This window comes from Leiobunum rupestre, chromosome 2 (genome assembly GCF_980474605.1).
Source record: "Leiobunum rupestre chromosome 2, qqLeiRupe1.1.hap1, whole genome shotgun sequence".
Classification (NCBI taxonomy): Eukaryota; Metazoa; Arthropoda; class Arachnida; order Opiliones; family Sclerosomatidae; genus Leiobunum; species Leiobunum rupestre.
In genome coordinates, this window is record NC_143385.1 from 68,551,790 (window position 1) to 68,576,184 (window position 24,395).

The 24,395-nt window shown below is 36.6% G+C and overlaps 1 protein-coding gene across 2 annotated transcripts in view; it reads left to right on the plus strand.

Moving 5' to 3' along the window:
* The window catches only part of LOC149958868 (protein-tyrosine sulfotransferase-like), a 277,380-nt gene that overhangs the window by 158,608 nt on the left and 94,377 nt on the right, over window positions 1–24,395 (plus strand). For both annotated transcript variants that reach the window (XM_090166268.1, XM_090166271.1), the window contains exon 2: window positions 5,101–5,408. The gene's annotated coding sequence lies outside the window, so the exon portion shown is untranslated. The remainder of the gene's footprint in view (window positions 1–5,100; window positions 5,409–24,395) is intronic.

Consider the following 24,395-nt stretch of genomic DNA (forward strand, 5'->3'; position numbering starts at 1 on the left):
CATTTTCAAATTAAGCTTTCCGAGCTCGTCTATTTAATATAAATTTGTTATCAAAAGTATATAATATGTATCTTTTACAGGATAAGTGTTCATCTAGCTACGAAATTGTAATTTCGATCCTATATAATTGTCCTATAGAAATTTCGATCCTTTATAATTATCCTATATTTTTGAAATTTCGATCCTATATAATTGTCCTATATTTTTTAAATTTTGATCCTTTATAATTGTCCTATATTTTTTAAATTTTGATCCTTTATAATTGTCCTATATTTTTGAAATTTCGATCCTATATAATTGTCCTATATTTTTGAAATTTTGATCCTTTATAATTGTTCTATAATTTGTGAATTTTGATCCTATATAATTGTCCTATATTTTGTAAATTTTGATCCTATATAATTGTCCTATATTTTGTAAATTTTGATCCTATATAATTGTCTATATTTTGTAAATTTTGATCCTATATAATTGTCTATATTTTGTAAATTTTGATCCGATATAATTGTCCTATATTTTGTAAATTTTGATCCTATATAATTGCCCTATATTTTTGAAATTTGGATCCTATATAATTGTATATATTTCACATTTCGATCCTATATAATTGTCCTATATTTTGGAAATTTTAATCCTATATTTTTGAATTTTTTATCCTACACAATTATCCTACAATTTTGAATTGTTGATCCTATATAATTATCCCATACGGAATCGCCCTAGTGTTTAAATATACCCAAGAAGAAATATGCTACTACCAAGGACGATAATATACTACTTACTTGTTAGTTCGGTTTGCGAGTCCAAGTCGGAGTTGCACGAGTGTCAGTACGTAAAAAGCTCGCCCAAATAAAACAATATTAAAGCCGTGTAGTAGCTCTTTTTTCAACAGATGTCGCTAGCGTCGAAATCAAAACAAGGCGCTTTCGCTACATTTTGACCCAAAAGGCGGGACATAAAAGTATCCCTCGCTTTGATTGGCTCGTTTGTAAATTTTACGATAACTTAAATTTTAGACATTTTTTACAAAATATTTTATATGGGATATATAATTTAGTTTATAGTCCACAAAGTAGAGTATAAGTTGTGTAATTATAATAATTATGAATAGTTCTCTGATGACGTTATTGTTTCGCTATTTTAAATTTTAGCTTCCTTGGCCATTAATAGATGGCACGACGCTCTCCAGTAAAGTCGTTTTTTCGAAGAATCGGATAAATTCATTGCCTTCTCTAATAACTGGGGCCTTATCATAATACAGGTGGCCATGATAGAGCGGACAGTTGCATTTTAGAGTCATATTTATTTATTACACGAGGGGGGGGGGAGGAAATACGTCAAATAGGATCAAAATTTCAAAAATATAGGACAATTATATAGGATCAAAATTTCAAAAATATAAGACAATTATATAGGATCAAAATTTCAAAAATATAAGACAATTATAAAGGATCAAAATTTCAAAAATATAGGACAATTATAAAGGATCGAAATTTCAAAAATATAGGACAATTATATAGGATCGAAATTTCAAAAATATAGGACAATTATATAGGATCGAAATTTCAAAAATATAGGACAATTATATAGGATCGAAATTTCAAAAATATAGGACAATTATATAGGATCGAAATTTCAAAAATATAGGACAATTATATAGGATCGAAATTTCAAAAATATAGGACAATTATATAGGATCGAAATTTCAAAAATATAGGACAATTATATAGGATCAAAATTTCAAAAATATAGGACAATTATATAGTATCGAAATTTCAAAAATATAGGACAATTATATAGTATCGAAATTTCAAAAATATAGGACAATTATATAGGATCGAAATTTCAAAAATATAGGACAATTATATAGGATCGAAATTTCAAAAATATAGGACAATTATATAGGATCGAAATTTCAAAAATATATAACAATTATATAGGATCAAAATTTCGAAAATATAGGACAATTATATAGGATCAAAATTTCAAAAATATAGGACAATTATATAGGATCGAAATTACAATTTCGTAGCTAGATGAACACTTATCATGTAAAAGATACATGTTATATATTTTTAATAACAAATTTATATTAAATAGACGAGCTCGGAAAGCTTAATTTGAAAATGGTAATGGAAGACGTCAGTTTTTTAGCAACCGATGAGATTGATTCCCTAATGTTGACTTAAATTGAAGTACAACCCGGTGACGTTTTTCCTCCCCCCCCCCTCCTTTCAAACCAGAGGGAATAATTCGATCCGGATGCTCCCGCGTTGATCGTCTCAACGTACTCATTTTAAAATAAAAACATTCTTGGATATTAATATTAAAATAAATATCATTTATTACGAACTTTTTAACGCTTAAAATTCGTTTTTAATTAGGCAAAGTTTATTTTTTTTACGATTTAGTAATTGGATCCTGCTAAAATAATTGGAACTTTTCGTGACATAATACGAAACAAGTCCAGTCCTGCCTTTTTCACGTCGAACGTTATAATTTCGCGCTCATTTATCACGAGTAAATGAAACTTCAATTTAAGCCTTGGCCCCTTCGACGCTAACCCTCGGTCTCTTGGCGAGCGATACCCGCACCCGAGGAAGGTGTGGAGCAGAGGTGGTCGCGCTCTGAGCTCCAAAGAGACAGTGCGAGAGCTATTTTTGAGCACGAGCTCCACTCTTGGGCGAAAAATGAAAAGAGCGCGAGCGCGAGCTCCACTCTCGGTCAAAAAAAGAGAAGAGTGCGAGCTCCACTCTCGAGCAAAAAAAGAACGCGAGCGCGAGCTCCACTCTCGAGCAAAAAAAGAGCGCGAGCGCGAGCTCCACTCTCGAGCAAAAAAAGAGCGCGAGCGCGAGCTCCACTCTCGGGCAAATAAAGAGAAGAGCACGAGCTCCACTCCCGAGCAAAAAAAGAGAAGAGCACGAGCTCCACTCCCGAGCAAAAAAAGAGCGCGAGCGTGAGCGCCGCCATCTAGCTCAATATTGAAGAGCGCGAGCTCGGAAAATTCGTTTCTTGCCCATCTCTGGCGTGGAGGCCAGGCGTTAGGGAGTTGCGAGTAGAGGGCTCAATGGGCTTTCAAGGGGGCGGTGCCCACCCCGTCCCAGATTTCCATCTGCAAAATTAATGACGAGAGATAATTATAATCTTCTTTTATGTCCCGGGTGCCCAAGGTCGCCCCGTCCAAATTAAAGCGCCGTCACGTACCGCGTCAGTTTACTCGTATTACTTACGCCCTCTTTCGGTGATATCTGTCGCTGCACCAACCTTTGTATATATGGCGTAGGTCATCCATTTTCCTGTTTTTTTTTAAATATTTACTTTAAATTTTTATTTTGGTGTTGTTAATTTTAATCGGTTTTTTTTTGCATTTTTTGGGACGTTGCGTAAGATTGAAAAGTGACATCTATATTTACAAAATGGAAGCAATTCCTAGTACTAATAATAATAATCAGCTACCCAATGTCTTTAATTATTATTATTATTATTATTAGCTTACCAAGAGCCATCTAGCGTCCAACGCCAGAAGCTTATAATCTGTTTGATTTTCGTCTGCTAAACAGACACTTAACCATTTATCGCCTGCTTACTTTCTTAGCAGACGAAAATCCAGCAGTTTATAAGCTTCCGGCGCTGGACGCTAGATGGCTCTAGGTAAACTGTACAGGATAATTTGGGTGGTCGAGTTATTATTCGTAGGAGGATGGTGGCAAGCCATTCATGCCAACAGATCTTTAAACTGTTCACCTCGAGTTTTTATTTGAAAGGGGAAACCCAAGAACTCGAGGAAAACCTCTTAAACCAGTGGGAAGATAATTTGCAAACTCACCGCTCCTCTTGCTGCGAGAGTTACATTCTATCAATTTGTATGATTTCATTAAAAATGTCACAAATCTTATCAACTGAATTTTTAATTCATTTTAAAATTCGCTCAAAAGTAAGCTTACTCGTCGGCACGTTGATTTTGTTCGATTGCTTAATATTTAATAATTGATTTTAATATTTTAGCAATATTTAACGAAAAGTGATAGTTGTTTTTTAACGTTTCGTCATATTTGAGTTATAGTTAAGGTATCTTCCCATTGCGCCGAATCCCATTCGACCGAATTCCGCCAATGGTTTTGATGAAATAAGCCAAAGGCGGGTTTTGTATTTTTCTAATCGACCAAGGCAATAGTCACAATTGAGTGACCGCAAAAAAAAAATAGTTTTTCTTTCAACTCCTTTTGATTTTTTATGGAAGCGTTTTAATATTTTTTTAAGTCTGTTAGGTTAGGTTAGGTTAGGTGAGGCTAGGTAACACTGCATTCTGTTCTGACAGATGCTGAAACGGATAAAACCGAATCCTAAACCCGGAGGAGTGCGGGTTTTTCGGTCGAATGGGACAATCCCATTAAACCGAATCCTAAATCTACCCTAAGATGTTTTATTTGCCTGTTCCGGGGATGAGAATTACTCCGGCTCATAAACTATTCACTTGTTCCGGAGTATTAGGGCTACTCTTTTTACTCCTTCTGGAAAGGAGGTGTAAAGTCGTCTGCAGCCACTTTGGAAAAACATTTTCACTCCGACTCAAATTATTCGCCAGCACGGAATCGGAGTAAGATGACGTCATAGTCTCACTCTTCTGCAGGGTTCGTACACGACCTTGAAAACCTGGAAAATTTCAGGGAATTTGAAAATGATTCCCAAAGGTTCAGGGAATTTGAAAATGATTCCCAAAATTTCAGGGAATTTGAAAATGATTCCCAAAGGTCAGGGAATTTGAAAATGATTCCCAAAGGTCAGGGAATTTGAAAATGATTCCCAAAGGTCAGGGAATTTTAAAATGATTCCCAAAGGTCAGGGAATTTTAAAATGACCCCAAAAAATCAGGCAAATAAATTTTCGAAAGAAAATATTTTTCAAGATTTTTACCTCGAACCACTAATTTATTCTACAAAAACGCTCAGGGAATATTTGGCAATTTAGTCGGGGAATTTAATTCCGGAAATTTTGTACGAACCCTGTTCTTACCCTACTCCGAAATCCCGAAACAAGCGAAAAGAACCACCTACTGCGATATATTTTATGGAGTCTAATTGGTTTCGTTTACTTTTACAGTGTGTCATCTACTCTACCAGATGGACCACAGAACATTCTTTCCTTGAACAATAAAAGTGAAAATATTGAGAAGATGAGTACAGATTTAGTACTAGCGTTGGACCAAAGGATTCCTTATAACTACGGGCATCAACATTCGTTTTGGACTAGAGAACTATAATAGTCGCTTTGAACTAAATAACTGTTAATTTAAATCCTCGGCAAATATTTCGTGAACCTAAAAGCAATCAACAATGGTGCTTCGGCCGTGAACTTTTCAACTAGTCGAAAAAAATTACCCTTCCATTTGTTTCATCACGCGAATTTCGGTGAGTCTTGAAACGTTTCTTTGTCGTGTTTGAAATTACACTAGTTGAGATAACGCTTAAAGGGAGTATAACCTTGTAAGGAAAGGTCGCGACCTGAGATAAAAATCAAGTAAGTCAAAAACCCCCATTTGGAGAAAAACAAGTTTTTGGTTTATTTATACGTATATTAATTGAAATCATAATATAATAATTGTAATAGTAATCTAATAATTGAAATAGTTATCTAATAATTGTAATAGTAATCTAATAATTGAAATAGTTATCTAATAATTGAAATAGTTATCTAATAATTGAAATAGTAATCTAATAATCGTAATAGTAATCTAATAATTGAAATAGTAATCTAATTATTGTAATAGTAATCTAATAATCGTAATAGTAATCTAATCATTGTAATAGTAATCTAATAATCGTAATAGTAATCTAATAATCGTAATAGTAATCTAATTATTGTAATAGTAATCTAATAATTGAAATAGTTATCTAATAATTGAAATAGTAATCTAATAATCGTAATAGTAATCTAATAATTGAAATAGTAATCTAATTATTGTAATAGTAATCTAATAATCGTAATAGTAATCTAATCATTGTAATAGTAATCTAATAATCGCAATAGTCATCTAGTAATCGAAATAGTCATCTAGTAATCGAAATAGTCATCTAGTAATCGAAATAGTCATCTATAGTAATCGAAATAGTCATGTAGTAATCGAAATAGTCATGTAGTAATCGAAATAGTCATGTAGTAATCGAAATAGTCATGTAGTAATCGAAATAGTCATGTAGTAATCGAAATAGTCATGTAGTAATCGAAATAGTCATGTAGTAATCGAAATAGTCATGTAGTAATCGAAATAGTCATGTAGTAATCGAAATAGTCATGTAGTAATCGAAATAGTCATGTAGTAATCGAAATAGTCATGTAGTAATCGAAATAGTCATCTAGTAATCGAAATATACTAACAATTTTAAGAAGATGGCTAAAGCAACTTTCAAAATTAAGCAATGATTCAGTCTAATGTGAAAATACACGAAGATTTTTGTTCCGAATTTATTTCCAAAGTAACGTATCTCGACTTACCGGCCTTTTTGTGCCTTGGCTTCATTTGTTTTCAAACATTATCTTTAAGATTTCAAATATACGGTAAATTTTAAGAAATAGGAATGTTGATATAATTGTTTGTAGGGTTTCGAAATAGCAGCTAAAAACGTTTTACTTTTTAGAAATACGAGAAAAATTTCAGAAAAAAATTCCAGTTTTTAAGGTTTTCAGAATAAAACTAGAAAAATTCAACTTTTTACATTTAAAATAAATTAAAATTATTTAATTTTAATATATTTAAAATAATTCTACAAATTAATGCTTCAAAACTTACATTTTATCATAAAATTAACCATGCCTGCATTTTGATTGCGTAATTGCGGCGAACATCTTTCGATATTTTAAAATGCCTTGGACATGTACGCTACAAGAGGGTATCATAAGTAACATAATATACGTATAAGTATGGAGGCTAATTTCTTTATTAAAAGTGTGTTTCGCCAATGACAATATTAAAGGCTTATTGGAAATTATGCATAACGTTTATGTATAATATAATAATCAATGCACCATCTAGCGACTTTTATTGCCTTTGAATCAGGTGGCTGGGATACAATGCGTAGGCGGGTGGTGGCAAGCCTTTCTTGACACGCGAGCCAACAGCTCCCTACACTCACTATTAAACTCAACAAGTTTTTGTAGAAAGAGAAACCGAAGAGCTCGGGGGAAAGCCCCTTAAACCCGCGGGGAGCGAACTTGCAAACTCAATGCAGATGGAGTTGTTCCGAGTTTTCACCCAGTGCCACAAGCTGGGATCGAACCCGGCTCCTCTTGCTGCGAGGCGAAAGTGCTAACCACTCCGCCACCCCACTTCCACTTCTTAATAATACAAATTCATTGATTTGGAAGTTAACTATTATAATCATTTTTTTTTTCGTTTCTAAAGGTAGTTATTTGTTGAATTTTAGATTTAAAAATTTTAAACGTGTTTTAAATAAATACGGATGTGTTTTGTTTTTAGTTCTCAAAGCCGGTTTTCAATATATTACTTTTAATTATTGGTTTTCTGAAAACTCCCTTTTTGACCCGAGGTGTAAGGTAAACCTATATGTGATATGGAATTTCCCAAAAGGAGACGTTGCACTACCCATTCGATTTGCCATGGCAACCGAAAATGTTTTTGACTTGTTAAAACAAAATTTATTTCCTTATTTTACTCAAAAATGTTCCAATTTACCTAAATGTGGTCCAAATTACCCATTTCGTGATTTTCAAATTTGAAAAAAAATTCGTGAAACCGAGGAAACCCTGCCATGGCAAATCGAATGGGTAGTGCAACGTCTTCTTTTGGGAAATTTCATATCTCATATAGGTCTATCTTACGCCCGACTTCGAGCAAAATCGGCAAAAAATCACCTCGGGTACTCTAATTGTCAGTGTCATACTTGCGTTTATTATATTACTTATGATTGTATAAAGATAAATTTGTAGCGGTCATTTCATATCAATTTAGGCTTTTGTACTGGGAATCTACGATTGACCCAACTTGACCCGCTTCGAAAAACGAAACCCCGTAGCTCAAATCCCGAAAATTAATGACATTTTTATTCGATATTTTTTTGTGGCCACGCGGTTGCGGTCGCTAGTTTCTTTAACGTTTTATCTAGGTCGGGAACGATTGGCCTTTGACCCTCGGTCAAGCCGCTCTAATCTCTGGGCGGAGAAAGAAAGATTTCTGTAGAATGTAGTAGGATCACGCCGGCGGACAATCTTATCGGATTTCTTTCGCTTTTTTGGCTGGTTGGGGGGGTTTGTTTCCGGACAAATTGAGCCTGGTCACTCGACGGGGGCTGACCATTCAGGACAACCTTGACCCTGATTTCAGATTTCCTTTTTTCAATTTTTGGGTATCGATTACCGCGCCGAATGGATAAATTACACTCCCAGTTTTTACAGTGAAAATAGTCGGATTTGTCTCGAATGTCAATAAGATCGAATTTTTCAAATATTTATTTAGCAAGGATCGAATTTTCCAAATATTTACTTAGCTAGGAAAAGCTTCACCTCGAATCTCAATAAGATCATCGATTTTTTCCAAATTATTACTTAGCTAGGAAATCCTTCACCTCGAATCTCAATAAGATCATCGAATTTTCCAAATATTTGCTTAGCTAGGAAATGCTTCACCTCGAATCTCAATAAGATCGATTTTTTCCAAATATTTACTGAGGTACAATATTATTCGTCTAGAATTTGAATAAGTTCGAATTTTCCAAATATTTACTTAGCTAGGAAAAGCTTCACCTCGAATCTTAATAAGATCGATTTTTTCCAAATATTTACTTCGCTAGGAAAAGCTTCACCTCGAATCTCAATAAGATCGATTTTTTCCAAATATTTACTTCGCTAGGAAAAGCTTCACCTCGAATCTCAATAAGATCGATTTTTTCCAAATATTTACTTAGCTAGGAAAAGCTTCACCTCGAATCTTAATAAGATCGATTTTTTCCAAATATTTACTTCGCTAGGAAAAGCTTCACCTCGAATCTCAATAAGATCGATTTTTTCCAAATATTTACTTAGCTAAGAAATGCTTCACCTCGAATCTCAATAAGATCGATTTTTTCCAAATATTTACTGAGGTACAATATTATTCGTCTAGAATTTGAATAAGTTCGAATTTTCCAAATATTTACTTAGCTAGGAAAAGCTTCACCTCGAATATCAATAAGATCGGTTTTTTCCAAATATTTACTTAGCTAGGAAATGCTTCACCTCGAATCTCAATAAGATCGATTTTTTTCCAAATATTTACAAAGGTACAATATTATTCGTCTAGAATTTGAATAAGTTCGAATTTTCCAAATATTTATTTCGCTTGAAAATGATTTGTCTCGAATTTCAATAAGATCGAATTTTTCAAATATTTACTTAGCTTGAAAATGATTTGTCTCGAATCTCAATAAGATCGAATTTTTCAAATGTTTACTTCGCTAGGAAATGATACTTCTCGAATCTCAAGTTCGAGTTCGTCAAATATTTACTTAGCTAGGAAATGATTTGTCTCGAATCTCAATAAGATCGAGGTTTTTGAAATATTTACAGAGAGATTTGTCTTTAATCTAACTAAGATCGTTTTTTCAAATATTTACTCTGAAAAGGATTTGTCTTGAATTCCAGTGAGATAGTTTTTTTAAACATTTACTTAGCTAAAAATGATGCCTTAAATCTGAATAAAATCGAAATTTAAAAACATTTTTCTAAACTATTTTGGGTAAAATATGAATATCCCAAGACTTTTTTTAACAATGGATTTTCCTCTTAATCAGATATATATTGAAATCAAAATACATTAAAATCTTACGAATAACTAACCTTATGCTACGAAAGCTTTTAGTATATCACATGACACACGAGTAGATATGTTTCAGACCTCTGTCACAAGAGGGCACTTGCAACGCGTATCCTTTTGAAAACGTGACTTTATAGGGAGTATAAAGTATATCATTTTAAGAATACACAGCACTCCGTTCTACTACGATAGTAGTTTCCGATAATTTTGTACCTATAATTGTCTTAAAATTAGAAAATTTGGATCCTATATAATTGTCCTATAATTTGAAATTTTGATCCTGCATAATCATGCTCTAATTTGAAATTTTGATCCTGCATAATCATGCTCTAATTTGAAAATTTTGATCCTACATAATTATGCTCTAATTTGAAAATTTTGCTCTTATATAGTTATGCTCTAATTTGAAATTTTGATCCTATATAAGAATGCTCTAATTTGGAAATTTTGATCCTATATAAGAATGCTCTAATTTGGAAATTTTGATCCTATATAAGAATGCTCTAATTTGGAAATTTTGATCCTATATAAGAATGCTCTAATTTGGAAATTTTGATCCTATATAATTGTCCTATAATTTGAAATTTGATCCTACATAATTATGCTCTAATTTGAAATTTTGATCCTACATAATTATGCTCTAATTTGAAATTTTGATCCTACATAATTATGCTCTAATTTGAAAATTTTTATCCTACATAATTATGCTCTAATTTGAAAATTTTGATCCTATATAAGAATGCTCTAATTTGAAAATTTTGATCCTACATAATTATGCTCTAATTTGAAAATTTTGATCTTACATAGAAAAAAAGGTGTTTTTAAACACCAAAATGCAACAGAATATTTATCATGTTTAAAAACGATCATGTTTAGGCGATAGTGGTGTTGAGCTTTGCAACATCATGCGTTTAGAAATTAAACGAGTTATTTGCTTCTCATATTTATCGTTAAAACATGTTTAGATAGAATACGTTTAGAGATTAAACATATTAAATGCTTTTGGCGCTTACAATGAAAACACGTCTAAAGATTTTTAAGATTAGTTTCTAAACATGTTCAAAGGTTAAGGTGTTGTGGTTTAAAACATGTGTTTATTTGCCGTATACGCCACTCTTTGAGTAGCCGTATATTTGAGTTGTTTAATTACGATCTAAAATAACATTAATATTAATTGGCTACGAATTCATGAAACCTACTGCCTATACTGTCGATTTCATTTCTTTAACTGCCTGATTATATTTTAGCGATATTAATTTAAATTATATTTGTGTTAATACGGCCTTAAATAACATCAAAAGTAGTGTTATTTTATTAATTTTTAGTAGTTCATGTTCAATTATTGATTTATATACATTAGTGTTATTAAATTAGTCTTAATTACCAATAACTTAAAATTATGAGATGATATATGATCCCGGTCCATATTGTAGTTAACACTATTAATATAACGGTGATTAACGAATATTATTTATATTAGAAAACGAAATTAAACGAAATATATAGACAACGCGAAATATACATTAAACTCGTAACGCAATATACACTTATTAAACATCAGTGTTTAGCATTATGTTTAAAAAAATCAAAGTTTAATTTCTAAACATGACCTCTTACCAGCTGTTCCGGTTTGGAACACTACCGGAAAGATCTTGGAAGATTGTTTGAGAAACTCGTTCTATTTAAACAGATATGTTGAAGGAAACAACACCAACTCTTACCCATGTTTAGCTTCCAAACATGTTTAGATGTTAAAAACCTAAACACCTTTCTTTCTGTGTATATAAGAATGCTCTAAGTTGGAAATTTTGATCCTATATAAGAATGCTCTAATTTGGAAATTTTGATCCTATATAAGAATGCTCTAAGTTGGAAATTTTGATCCTATATAAGAATGCTCTAATTTGGAAATTTTGATCCTATATAAGAATGCTCTAATTTGGAAATTTTGATCCTATATAAGAATGCTCTTATTTGGAAATTTTGATCCTATATAAGAATGCTCTAATTTGGAAATTTTGATCCTATATAAGAATGCTCTTATTTGGAAATTTTGATCCTATATAAGAATGCTCTAAGTTGGAAATTTTGATCCTATATAAGAATGCTCTTATTTGGAAATTTTGATCCTATATAAGAATGCTCTAAGTTGGAAATTTTGATCCTATATAAGAATGCTCTTATTTGGAAATTTTGATCCTATATAAGAATGCTCTAATTTGGAAATTTTGATCCTATATAAGAATGCTCTTATTTGGAAATTTTGATCCTATATAAGAATGCTCTAAGTTGGAAATTTTGATCCTATATAAGAATGCTCTAATTTGGAAATTTTGATCCTATATAAGAATGCTCTAAGTTGGAAATTTTGATCCTATATAAGAATGCTCTAATTTGAAAATTTTGATCCTACATAATTATGCTCTAATTTGAAAATTTTGATCTTACATAGAAAAAAAGGTGTTTTTAAACACCAAAATGCAACAGAATATTTATCATGTTTAAAAACGATCATGTTTAGGCGATAGTGGTGTTGAGCTTTGCAACATCATGCGTTTAGAAATTAAACGAGTTATTTGCTTCTCATATTTATCGTTAAAACATGTTTAGATAGAATACGTTTAGAGATTAAACATATTAAATGCTTTTGGCGCTTACAATGAAAACACGTCTAAAGATTTTTAAGATTAGTTTCTAAACATGTTCAAAGGTTAAGGTGTTGTGGTTTAAAACATGTGTTTATTTGCCGTATACGCCACTCTTTGAGTAGCCGTATATTTGAGTTGTTTAATTACGATCTAAAATAACATTAATATTAATTGGCTACGAATTCATGAAACCTACTGCCTATACTGTCGATTTCATTTCTTTAACTGCCTGATTATATTTTAGCGATATTAATTTAAATTATATTTGTGTTAATACGGCCTTAAATAACATCAAAAGTAGTGTTATTTTATTAATTTTTAGTAGTTCATGTTCAATTATTGATTTATATACATTAGTGTTATTAAATTAGTCTTAATTACCAATAACTTAAAATTATGAGATGATATATGATCCCGGTCCATATTGTAGTTAACACTATTAATATAACGGTGATTAACGAATATTATTTATATTAGAAAACGAAATTAAACGAAATATATAGACAACGCGAAATATACATTAAACTCGTAACGCAATATACACTTATTAAACATCAGTGTTTAGCATTATGTTTAAAAAAATCAAAGTTTAATTTCTAAACATGACCTCTTACCAGCTGTTCCGGTTTGGAACACTACCGGAAAGATCTTGGAAGATTGTTTGAGAAACTCGTTCTATTTAAACAGATATGTTGAAGGAAACAACACCAACTCTTACCCATGTTTAGCTTCCAAACATGTTTAGATGTTAAAAACCTAAACACCTTTCTTTCTGTGTATATAAGAATGCTCTAAGTTGGAAATTTTGATCCTATATAAGAATGCTCTAATTTGGAAATTTTGATCCTATATAAGAATGCTCTAATTTGGAAATTTTGATCCTATATAAGAATGCTCTAATTTGGAAATTTTGATCCTATATAAGAATGCTCTAATTTGGAAATTTTGATCCTATATAAGAATGCTCTTATTTGGAAATTTTGATCCTATATAAGAATGCTCTTATTTGGAAATTTTGATCCTATATAAGAATGCTCTAAGTTGGAAATTTTGATCCTATATAAGAATGCTCTAAGTTGGAAATTTTGATCCTATATAAGAATGCTCTTATTTGGAAATTTTGATCCTATATAAGAATGCTCTAATTTGGAAATTTTGATCCTATATAAGAATGCTCTAAGTTGGAAATTTTGATCCTATATAAGAATGCTCTTATTTGGAAATTTTGATCCTATATAAGAATGCTCTAATTTGGAAATTTTGATCCTATATAAGAATGCTCTAATTTGGAAATTTTGATCCTATATAAGAATGCTCTAATTTGGAAATTTTGATCCTATATAAGAATGCTCTAATTTGGAAATTTTGATCCTATATAAGAATGCTCTAATTTGGAAATTTTAATCCTATATAATTGTCCTAAAATATCTTATGTATTTGATTATTTGTCCTATAATTCCTTTACATGTTTGAGCACTATTGACTGGGAACCCTGTTAAGCTTTTATGGTAAGCTCGTGACTTTTAGATAGATCCTTTTGATCGAGACTAGTTGGTTTTTTGTTTGTTCCTTCTTAATGACTTCAGCTCCCCTAACTTGACCCATTTAGTAGTTTTTACCTCTTTTGACGGTATACCTAACTGGCTTTCGGAAAATAGCCCAATTACCATTGATTTATGTTCGTCCCGCGACGATAAAGCCGTCGTCAGTAGCTGGTCACTCCCCGCGCGCCGCTGATAAGAAAATTTCGCCGTTCTCGCAACCCCGACCGATAATAAAAAATACCATTTCCGGTAAATAAAATTGCCGTTTATCTGCATTCGCCACCAATTGATGTCGCCACCATCGCCGACATTTTTTTATTGAAATCTGTACCCTTTTTAATAACCGTTTCAGAGGTGGAAAGTTGAAAGCAATAGACGAAAATTTTACGCTTTTTACGATCTTCCGAATTATTAACTTTCCAGATTTACACGAAAATGAATAAAAAAAACTAAATACGTTTTTAAAGGGACTAAATACGTTTTTAAAGGGACTAAATAAGTTTTTAAAGGGACTAAAGAAGTTTTTAAAGGGACTAAAGACGTTCTTTAAGGGACTAAAGACGTTCTTTAAGGGACTAAAGACGTTCTTTAAGGGACTAAAGACGTTCTTTAAGGGACGAAAGACGTTCTTTAAGGGACGAAAGACGTTTTTTAAAAGGAATAAATAAAGATCAAATTAGTTCTTTAAAAGGAATAAATTAGTTCTTGAAAAGGAATAAATTTGTTCTTTAAAAGGAATAAATTAGTTTTTTTAAAAGGAATAAATTAGTTCTTTGAAAGATCAAATTAGTTCTTTAAGAGGAATAAATTAGTTCTTTAAAAGGAATACATTTGTTCTTTAAAAGGAATACATTTGTTCTCAAAATGGAATAAATTAGTTTTTCAGTTTCCCCCTTCCATAACAAAGTTGCGGCGGTTAACGATTATAGTGAGTGTATTGAGTTGTTGGCTCGCGTGGCATGAAGGGCTTGCCACCACCCTCTTACGCAGTAAAACCCGGCCACCTGATTTAAAGTCATTAAAAGTCGCTAGATGACTTGGGTGGTACCGTACCTAGCTGATTATTATTATTATTTCTACTGTCGGTAGAATCAAAGTGTTGAACGAATGGGATATCGGGCTGATTTTATTTGGTTTTAGAAGGAAAGAGCTTACTGTTAAAATTTAAATTTCAAATTGGAAAAGATATTCTTTTCCGAAAACGAAAATAAATTTATAAAAATTTAATTAATTTCGATTTTACTGTCAGTCAGTATATTCCTATATCGTGGAGGTTTTACTGGGTTTAAATAAATCAGTGGTGTCCAAATTAGCAACTTGAAATATCGCCATTTTCATTGTCTAAAATATAAATCGTCTTGTTTACAAAAGTAATTTTTTTATTATAACAGGGTTGCCACGGTACCTGGAAAAGTCAGGGAATTTGAATATGGGTATAAAAATCAGGGAAAGTCAGGGAATTTTAAAAATTTGTCTCCATCAGGGAAATGTCTGGGAATTTAATTTCTGTTGCAAATAGGAAACATTTAGTAAAATATAGGTTAAAAATACAAAATCTTGGCACAAAATAAGTCAGGGAAAATCTCTGGAGATGGTCAGGGAAAACATGGAAAAGTCAGGGAATTTGATTGTGGAAAAACTCTGGCAACCCTGTATGAGAATTTAGTGTATTTTTCAGATATTTCCCATCAAATGATATTTTATTTAAAAGTTTTCCAATTATCTTGTTATCTACTAATAAGATTTGTAAATTCAACGATTATAATGTTAGTAAGTTGAATTTGATAGAAATCGAGCGTACTCCGAAAGTCTTCCAACGATAACTATCGATGAAATAAAACCACAACTGTGTTGTGACCGGGAAATCTCCAAAGAAAAGATAAAAACGTGGAAGAATAGCGTCCAGAAATCTTTGGACGTCTATGGTCAATAATAGCCGTAAGCCCCTTCTAAGTCCAGTGGGAAAAGAAGCCTTTAGTTTCTTTCACTGGACGCCCGCCAAGCGTTACCGACCCTTTATCTCGGACGGTCAGCGATGGTCAAGCAATAATAATAAAAGAAACAATACGGTCACGGTACGCCACAAATGAAGTTTCGCACGAGCTTAATTATTTAAAGGGAATATAACCTGAAAAAAAATCTTTATGGAAGACCCCTACAATTTTTCAAATTTCCCGTACAGTGGCGCCAAACATTTCTAAAGCCAAAGGCAAGAGCGGCCAGAGCTGCAACCGTTGGTGTTCCACACCAAATACCTGAGGTTATATTCCCTTTAACTTTCCCAAAATTATGTCACAAACACTTATAAAAGAGAGGTTTAGCAGAGCACTCTAGGAGTTTGAACAGCAACGTCGCTAGTCACGTGAACATTTTAAACTTGGTACTTTTCCAGATACGCCACCTAGGAGCAACAAACACAGCACCCCATACAAGAGGAACGCAATCCGTCAAAAGTCGTGCATTTTCTTGCGTACAGTTTTCATTGGTTAGACGTTTTAGCGCCTAGTTCCATCGGAAGGGGAAAATTCGGAAATTGTCTCCCCCCCCGCCCGTAAAACGTTCAGCGTAAAGGTTCGTCCAATGAAATTGGTCCACAACACTGCGTTAGCGTGTTTAAAGGCTAGCTGCGTTCTCCTTGTGTTTGTTGCTCCTAGCTGATACGGAGTCGAATATTTAACAACTTCAAGATGACGCCATACTTCTGTCGTATTATATTTATAGTGTTTAAATACAAATACTGGTAATTATAATTTTCCAACTCAACAAATCGCGACAGAGTTACGACAATTTAATATTTATTTAAATTAGAAGTTCCTTTTTAAACCAAGGAATGCTTCGGCGCATGATTCCATACCTGAGTGACTGAGAAAAATCATCTCGTCTCGGGCAGGAATCGAACCTACAACCTTTGGGTTACCGTCCCAACTCCACTACCATTGGAGTAAGCAGGCCTAAGACATCCAATTGATAATCGGACATCCAAGGTTCGCTTAATTAACGGGATACATTTAACTCGTTGTTGACGGTGCCGTAGCATTTCAAATAAATTTTTTGTAACAGGTCCTTGATAGTCTGTAGTCATAACAATCGTTTATTTAAAAAAATCAACCTCTAAAGGCGTTACCCCCGTGTAAGGATCTTCTCCTTCGTCCAATGTCTGTCTACCTGCGAATCCAGATAATGGTTTCCTGCCGGTTACCCAAGGGATTTGTATTTTCAAACGGACCATAAATATTCATTCATTAGCTGAACTGGAAGGTATGGTAGCCAGTGTCTCCCGTGTTAAACGCGTATGAAATTAGCCACATCTTCGATTTGGTTAGTCCAACCCTATGCATTAAAATATCTGATTAGAAGAATTTAAAACCACTTTTGCATAGTAAAAACGGTATTTATTTTAGAATAAACATAAAATAAAAACGACACTACTAGTTTCGTAACCGTTCGGTACCTGATGATGTTACCGAACGGTTACGAAACTAGTAGTGTCGTTTTTATTTTATGTTTATTCTAAAATAAATACCGTTTTTACTATGCAAAAGTGGTTTTAAATTCTTCTAATCAGATAGCCACATCTTAAGCTTTCAATACTGGATCTGACTACTAATTGCGTTTTATCGCAATTCCCTTTTGCATTCTGGAAATAATAACAATATTAATAATAATCAGCTAGGCTAATACCCTTGGCACCACCTTCGGTCATCGAGCGAATTTAAACAGGTGGCCGGGTTACAATGCGTAGGAGGGTGTTGCCAAGATCTTCATGCCACGCCACCCACTTACTATCATTAGGTGGTTTCTTTTCGCTTGTTCCGGGAATTCGGAGTAGGGTAAAAAGAGTAAGGCTAAGACGTCATTTTATTCCGATTCTGTGTTGGCGAATAGTTCCGAGTCGGAGTAAAAACGTTTTTCCAAAATGTCTGTGGCCTATTTATCCGATAAATTCTGAGTAGCAGACGACAAAATCCGATTTACACCTTTACACCTCCTTTTCAGAATGAGTAAAAAGAGTAGCCCTAATACTCCGGAACAAACGAATAGTTTATGGAGCGGAGTAATTCTCATCCCCGGAACAGGCGAATAAAACGTTTCAGGTTAAAATAAAGTACACTTTTAGTCCGAGAACAGGCGAAAAGAAACCACCTCATGTTAACCTCAGCAAGTTTTTTTTGTAAAATGGCAAACACAACGCAGAAAGAGTAACTTCGAGTTTACACTCAGAGCCTCAAGTGGCATACTTCGCCTACTTCTTATTAAGACCTCTAGCTATAATTATTCAAGATAATAGACTAAACTAATCATTTAGCTTAAGTAAAAGCAATTTGTTTTGAAAGCCAAATATAGGTAACCTAATGATTTATTTAATTTAAATCTAGATTTTACAACGCCCATAATCAAAAGAGATAAAGGGAGAATTAACTTTCTTATTAATACTATTATATTAAGAGTATATTGCTATACTTAATATTAATATAGACATTAAATTTAACGAATTAATAGATCTATACTTCCAGTAAAGACTATATAGTGAAAGTTCTAACCACTTCGCCACCCAACTTGGTAAAAACCCGTCCTTTGTGTTTGGGGACATTTGTCACATCATAGTTCACTGTCCGAAATTTGAAGAGATCATGTACTTGATAGTTGAAGTTCATGCTGAACGAAAATTGAAAGGGTCTCATTTTTAATTTAGAAAAAGATGAATCCAGAAGCTTAAGGCGATTGCTATTTAAAATTACAAAGCAAAAAGTATCTATCAAGATACCATAGGTAAAATAATTACCAGGAATCAATACCTCTACTTGGAATGCTTATCCTCGCGTATCGCGCTCCCCTCTCACGTCGTTGTTTGTTAAGTTCACATAAGCCACGTTCACACTAGGCACTTTGGAACCGTTTTAAAACGGTTTCGAACGTGTTAATTTTAAAATTTTGCTGTCAAATGTATTTATCGTATGGACATTAATACAGTTGACACCGAAAATGTTCAATATTATTTTTCTAAACCGTTTAAAAACTGTTCCAAAGTGGCTAGTGTGAACACGGCTATAGTGACGTCCAAAAAACCGTCAGCCACATCGAGACGAAAATATTCCGCGATAAGCATTCCAAGTAGAGGTATGGATTCCTGTAATAACTTATAATAATAATAACAATCAGCTAGGCTAATACTCAATGCCTAAGTCATCAAACGACTTTTGAAGCCTTTAATTCAGGTGGCCGGGTTACAATGCGTAGGAGGGTGGTGGATAGCCCTTCAACCCACGCCACCCAACAGCTCCTTACACTAACTATTACCGTTAACCTCAACAAGTTTTTATGGAAGGGGAACCGAAGAGCTCGGGGGAAAACCCCTTAAACCAGTGGGGAGAGAACTTGCAAACTCAACGCGGAAGGAGTTGTTTCGAGTTTTCACCCAGTGCCACAAGCTCGGATCGAACCCGGCTCCTCTTGCTGCGAGGTGAAAGTGCTAACCACTCCGCCACCCCTTATGAGTAGGACATCTCCATAAAATCTTCAAAGATGCCTTGTTTCCTACGGAACATAAAATTTGGGGACTCATATGGTTATTACGTTTTTCTGTTGTAATTAAATCCTATATAGATGCAGTGCTACCACGACTTACCAAACGGTAATCGTACTTCGCGGCGGCGACAGCGCCTGTGTCAGGCTTAGTAGTTTCACACTGGCTTTAGCTCTGCTCGCGCGAAAGTGAAAAGAGTCGGGGTCTATGTCCGCCGCTTTCTGGGTCTCCCAAATCAAAAGCAACTGTGCCGTTTCGACCCTCGCCCCTCCCACGCTCAATAAAAGCGTTAGGCTTAACGATAAGTTTCGAAATCACGCGCTTCGTAAATTTTCGCCCCATCACGGGTCCCACTTTACCGTTTCCTACCGCTGTTAAGTTAGCTCGACTAAAATGTGGCGTAGTACCTTTAAGGTGTCAGTTTAATTTGGAAGCGTTATTAAGCGTGGGGGGGGGGGTCTACGTTTTTAGTTCTTATTTGCGGCTTGAATTGTTAGTTAGTTTATTAGTTTTTTCTTCTTCGGGTTTAGTGGTTTTTAGCCGACGAAGCGTGTAATTAGAATTGGAAATTTATGAATTTTGTTGTTTTACGCCCCGTAAAGAACTCTTTCCTGCACTTTTTTTTTGGTTCTTGGTTATTTTCGTTTTCAAAATTACGTTACCTTAAGGGTTCCTTTTATCTTGGGTAGGTAAACAGATTACTCAGACGTTTTAAAGTTCAATTATATTAAGTTTTTTTTTAAAGCGCCTGTAATGAGAAATCGAAAAGCTTTTAAAGAATTATCCTAGACAGGGTTGCCACATTTCAGGGGCAACGGGGAAATTTCAGGTATTTAAAAAATAGGCTTAAAAAGGTAAAGGAATTTCAACTATAGTTAAAAAGTCGGGGAAAAGTCGAAAATTTTTATTTTATCATGAAAATTGTACGAAGGTACCGTGGCAAATTCTGTGATTTGTTATTCCGTGAAAGTTGTGGTAATTTTTAAACATTACCATCAAACATTTTTATTAAAACATCGTCCTTTATATTTAAAGTTGAAGACATTTTATTAACTTTTATTTACAAATGGTTTATTTTAGCTTTTAAAATATCTTAGGAAAAAATAGGGAATTTTATCGTGAAATTATTCTGGCATTCGTGAAGACCGTTTTGGTGCGGAAATCGAGAAAATATTTTTTCAATAGTCTTACTCGATAGCTACGCCGCAAAATTTTCGTTTTGAAAACGAAAACATTTGAGAGAGTTGGCCGTTTTCGATCTATCGAAATCTGGCAGCCTTGCCTGCCTTCCGGCCTGTATCTCCATACCGAAAATGGCCGACGATTAAGCCGCCGAAAATATTTTACTAAACTGAACGGCGGCATTTTTGACCGTTATTTTGAATTATCGACTAAGACTATATCAGAGGCAGTGCTGTGCGGGTTGCGTCATTTTGAGCGAATTTGTCGGAGCTGGCGATCGAGTTGCCGGAGTTGCCGATCGAGTTGGTCGGAGCTGGCGATCGAGTTGGTCGGAGCTGGCGATCGAGTTGGTCGGAGTTGGCGATCGAGTTGGTCGGAGCTGGCGATCGAGTTGGTCGGAGCTGGCGATCGAGTTGGTCGGAGCTGGCGATCGAGTTGGTCGGAGCTGGCGATCGAGTTGGTCGGAGCTGGCGATCGAGTTGGTCGGAGCTGGCGATCGAGTTGGTCGGAGCTGGCGATCGAGTTGGTCGGAGTTGCCGATCGAGTTGGTCGGAGTTGCCGATCGAGTTGGTCGGAGTTGCCGATCGAGTTGGTCGGAGTTGCCGATCGAGTTGGTCGGAGTTGCCGATCGAGTTGGTCGGAGCTGGCGATCGAGTTGGTCGGAGCTGGCGATCGAGTTGGTCGGAGCTGGCGATCGAGTTGGTCGGAGCTGGCGATCGAGTTGGTCGGAGCTGGCGATCGAGTTGGTCGGAGCTGGCGATCGAGTTGGTCGGAGCTGGCGATCGAGTTGGTCGGAGCTGGCGATCGAGTTGGTCGGAGTTGCCGATCGAGTTGGTCGGAGCTGGCGATCGAGTTGGTCGGAGCTGGCGATCGAGTTGGTCGGAGCTGGCGATCGAGTTGGTCGGAGCTGGCGATCGAGTTGGTCGGAGCTGGCGATCGAGTTGGTCGGAGCTGGCGATCGAGTTGGTCGGAGCTGGCGATCGAGTTGGTCGGAGCTGGCGATCGAGTTGGTCGGAGCTGGCGATCGAGTTGGTCGGAGCTGGCGATCGAGTTGGTCGATGCTGCCGATCGAGTTGGTCGATGCTGCCGATCGAGTTGGTCGATGCTGCCGATCGAGTTGGTCGATGCTGCCGATCGAGTTGGCCCTCAAGGGGTCGGAGTGTGCACTGACTGGTGGCTTTACCGGGGAGTCGGGGTCCGGCTCTTGTAACCCGTAAGGGCGGTGGCGCACTGGGAGATGTTAGCTCCGTCCAAAGGGTCCTATCTCCGACCTCCGACTTCGGTCAGGTGTGGGCTGGATACTGGGCTTCGGCCCAGGCTAATGGAGAGGGGCCGGGCAAACTGGCCGCCTCGGCTGATTGAGTAGCCTGCTGTGGGGCTGCGGGCCTCCGTATGAGGGCACGGCGGACCCATCTCCCGGCCTTTTGGATCTCCGGTGCCAGCTATGCCGGGTTATGCGGGCTGCTGTGTGCCCGCCGTTCCCCTTTAGGAGCTCTCTCCAAAGGGCTTGGCTCCCTGCCTTTGTAGGTGGGGTGTCGGCCGGAGTTGCTAGAGCATCCGTTCTCTATCCCACTGCTGTGTGCGAAGTGGCGGGCTGGTCGTCCCATTGTTGCACCTTCTGCTGGGTTGAGCGGCTTGCGTCGAGGGTGCGACCATCAGTAGTGGGGTTCTGCTACCCATGCTGGTTTTGTCACCTGTCCGGGCTTGTGGACGCTGGCGTAGGGCATTCTGATGATAGGCCTCCGGTGGTGTGGTTCTTTTCTTACCGGTACACCGGGCTATAAATTCTGACAACATGCCGATCGAGTTGGTCGATGCTGCCGATCGAGTTGGTCGATGCTGCCGATCGAGTTGGTCGATGCTGCCGATCGAGTTGGTCGATGCTGGCGATCGAGTTGGTCGATGCTGGCGATCGAGTTGGTCGATGCTGGCGATCGAGTTGGTCGATGCTGGCGATCGAGTTGGTCGATGCTGGCGATCGAGTTGGTCGATGCTGGCGATCGAGTTGGTCGATGCTGGCGATCGAGTTGGTCGATGCTGGCGATCGAGTTGGTCGATGCTGGCGATCGAGTTGGTCGATGCTGGCGATCGAGTTGGTCGATGCTGGCGATCGAGTTGGTCGATGCTGGCGATCGAGTTGGTCGATGCTGGCGATCGAGTTGGTCGATGCTGGCGATCGAGTTGGTCGATGCTGGCGATCGAGTTGGTCGATGCTGGCGATCGAGTTGGTCGATGCTGGCGATCGAGTTGGTCGATGCTGGCGATCGAGTTGTCGGAGCTGGCGATCGAGTTGTCGATGCTGGCGATCGAGTTGGTCGGAGCTGGCGATCGAGTTGGTCGATGCTGGCGATCGAGTTGTCGGAGCTGGCGATCGAGTTGTCGATGCTGGCGATCGAGTTGGTCGATGCTGGCGATCGAGTTCGTCGATGCTGGCGATCGAGTTGGTCGATGCTGGCGATTGAGTTGCCGATGCTGCCGATCGAGTTGTCGGAGCTGGCGAAAAAAATAGTTTTTGGCCTAAAAAGTTGAAACGAAAAATAACGCCAGCAGCACCTTAGTGAGCGATTTGCGAACTATCCTAACTTTTAAAATAGCGCAATTTAGGCTTATGTCTCGTATAACTGGAACGCGCCGCTCGTGCAAAACCAATTTTTCGCATCTTCAGCAGCGCGCGCTTTTACGTTGTTTTTCCGTCTCACCGACTTCTCACCAGGTGTCGCGGCGGACGCGCGCTTTTCAATTTCCCGAAATTTCTTTATTTTATTAAAAATTAACCACTTAATAATTTTTTACGCGGATTTCGCCATAAATTTTAGTTTTTAACGGGCTATAGGGCTATCTAACTGGTTAAAGCTTGACCGTTCCCCTTTAAGCTGGACATCGGCAGTTTATTACCGAAAATTATAAGAAGGAAACCAATTTCTAACGCTCCCCAAAGTCATTTTAACAATAGAACGCTCGTACAGCTCCATCTGGCGGCCCGTATCGTCGGTGGTGTCCATCGCTACCGTTTCCGCCAGGTTTCGGACCTGTACCGCCGTTCGGTACAAACTTTATCGTCATCAACGGGCTAATAAAACTAAAACGGATCCCGCGAACATTTCCAAAAGGAGAAGTTTCGTATCAGCGCCGCCAGTGTGAAGCGTCGGAGAAATCTAGTAATTATAGATGAAGATCGGGGATCCCCCTGGTGTCAGAAGTTGGGAACTAAGTTTTCCCTAGTATCTCTTACTCTCAACTACTCTCGGAGATTGTCTGACGGATGGACGGGAAACGGCAAGACCATAGCGTTCTCATTTTGCTTTTACTGTCTCGAGCTACCGTCAGGGTGCGTTCTAAACCGATATTTCTCCGTTTAGCTTCGACGTCGCTGTCAGCTAACGTGTCTTCTTCTCGTATATCGAAATTTAGCTTTTGCCAGAAATGGGGTTTCGTTTGGGAGTTACGTCAAGTATGTTGGCGAGCACGGTCTCGGGGGGAATCAAGTTTTGGGGGCTGGTGGTTCTGATTAAACTGTCACGTCATAAAAGAAGGCGCTGCCGATAAGCATTGTCCTCAATTAAGGAGTTGCGGCCCTCGGATGATTTAAAATGACCTCTACATTAAGTAGACGAATACCGCCTCTATTCTATGAAAGCAATTTTTCTTACGAGGGTCACGTTTGTGCCCAGTGAGTATGTAACGTATGCATT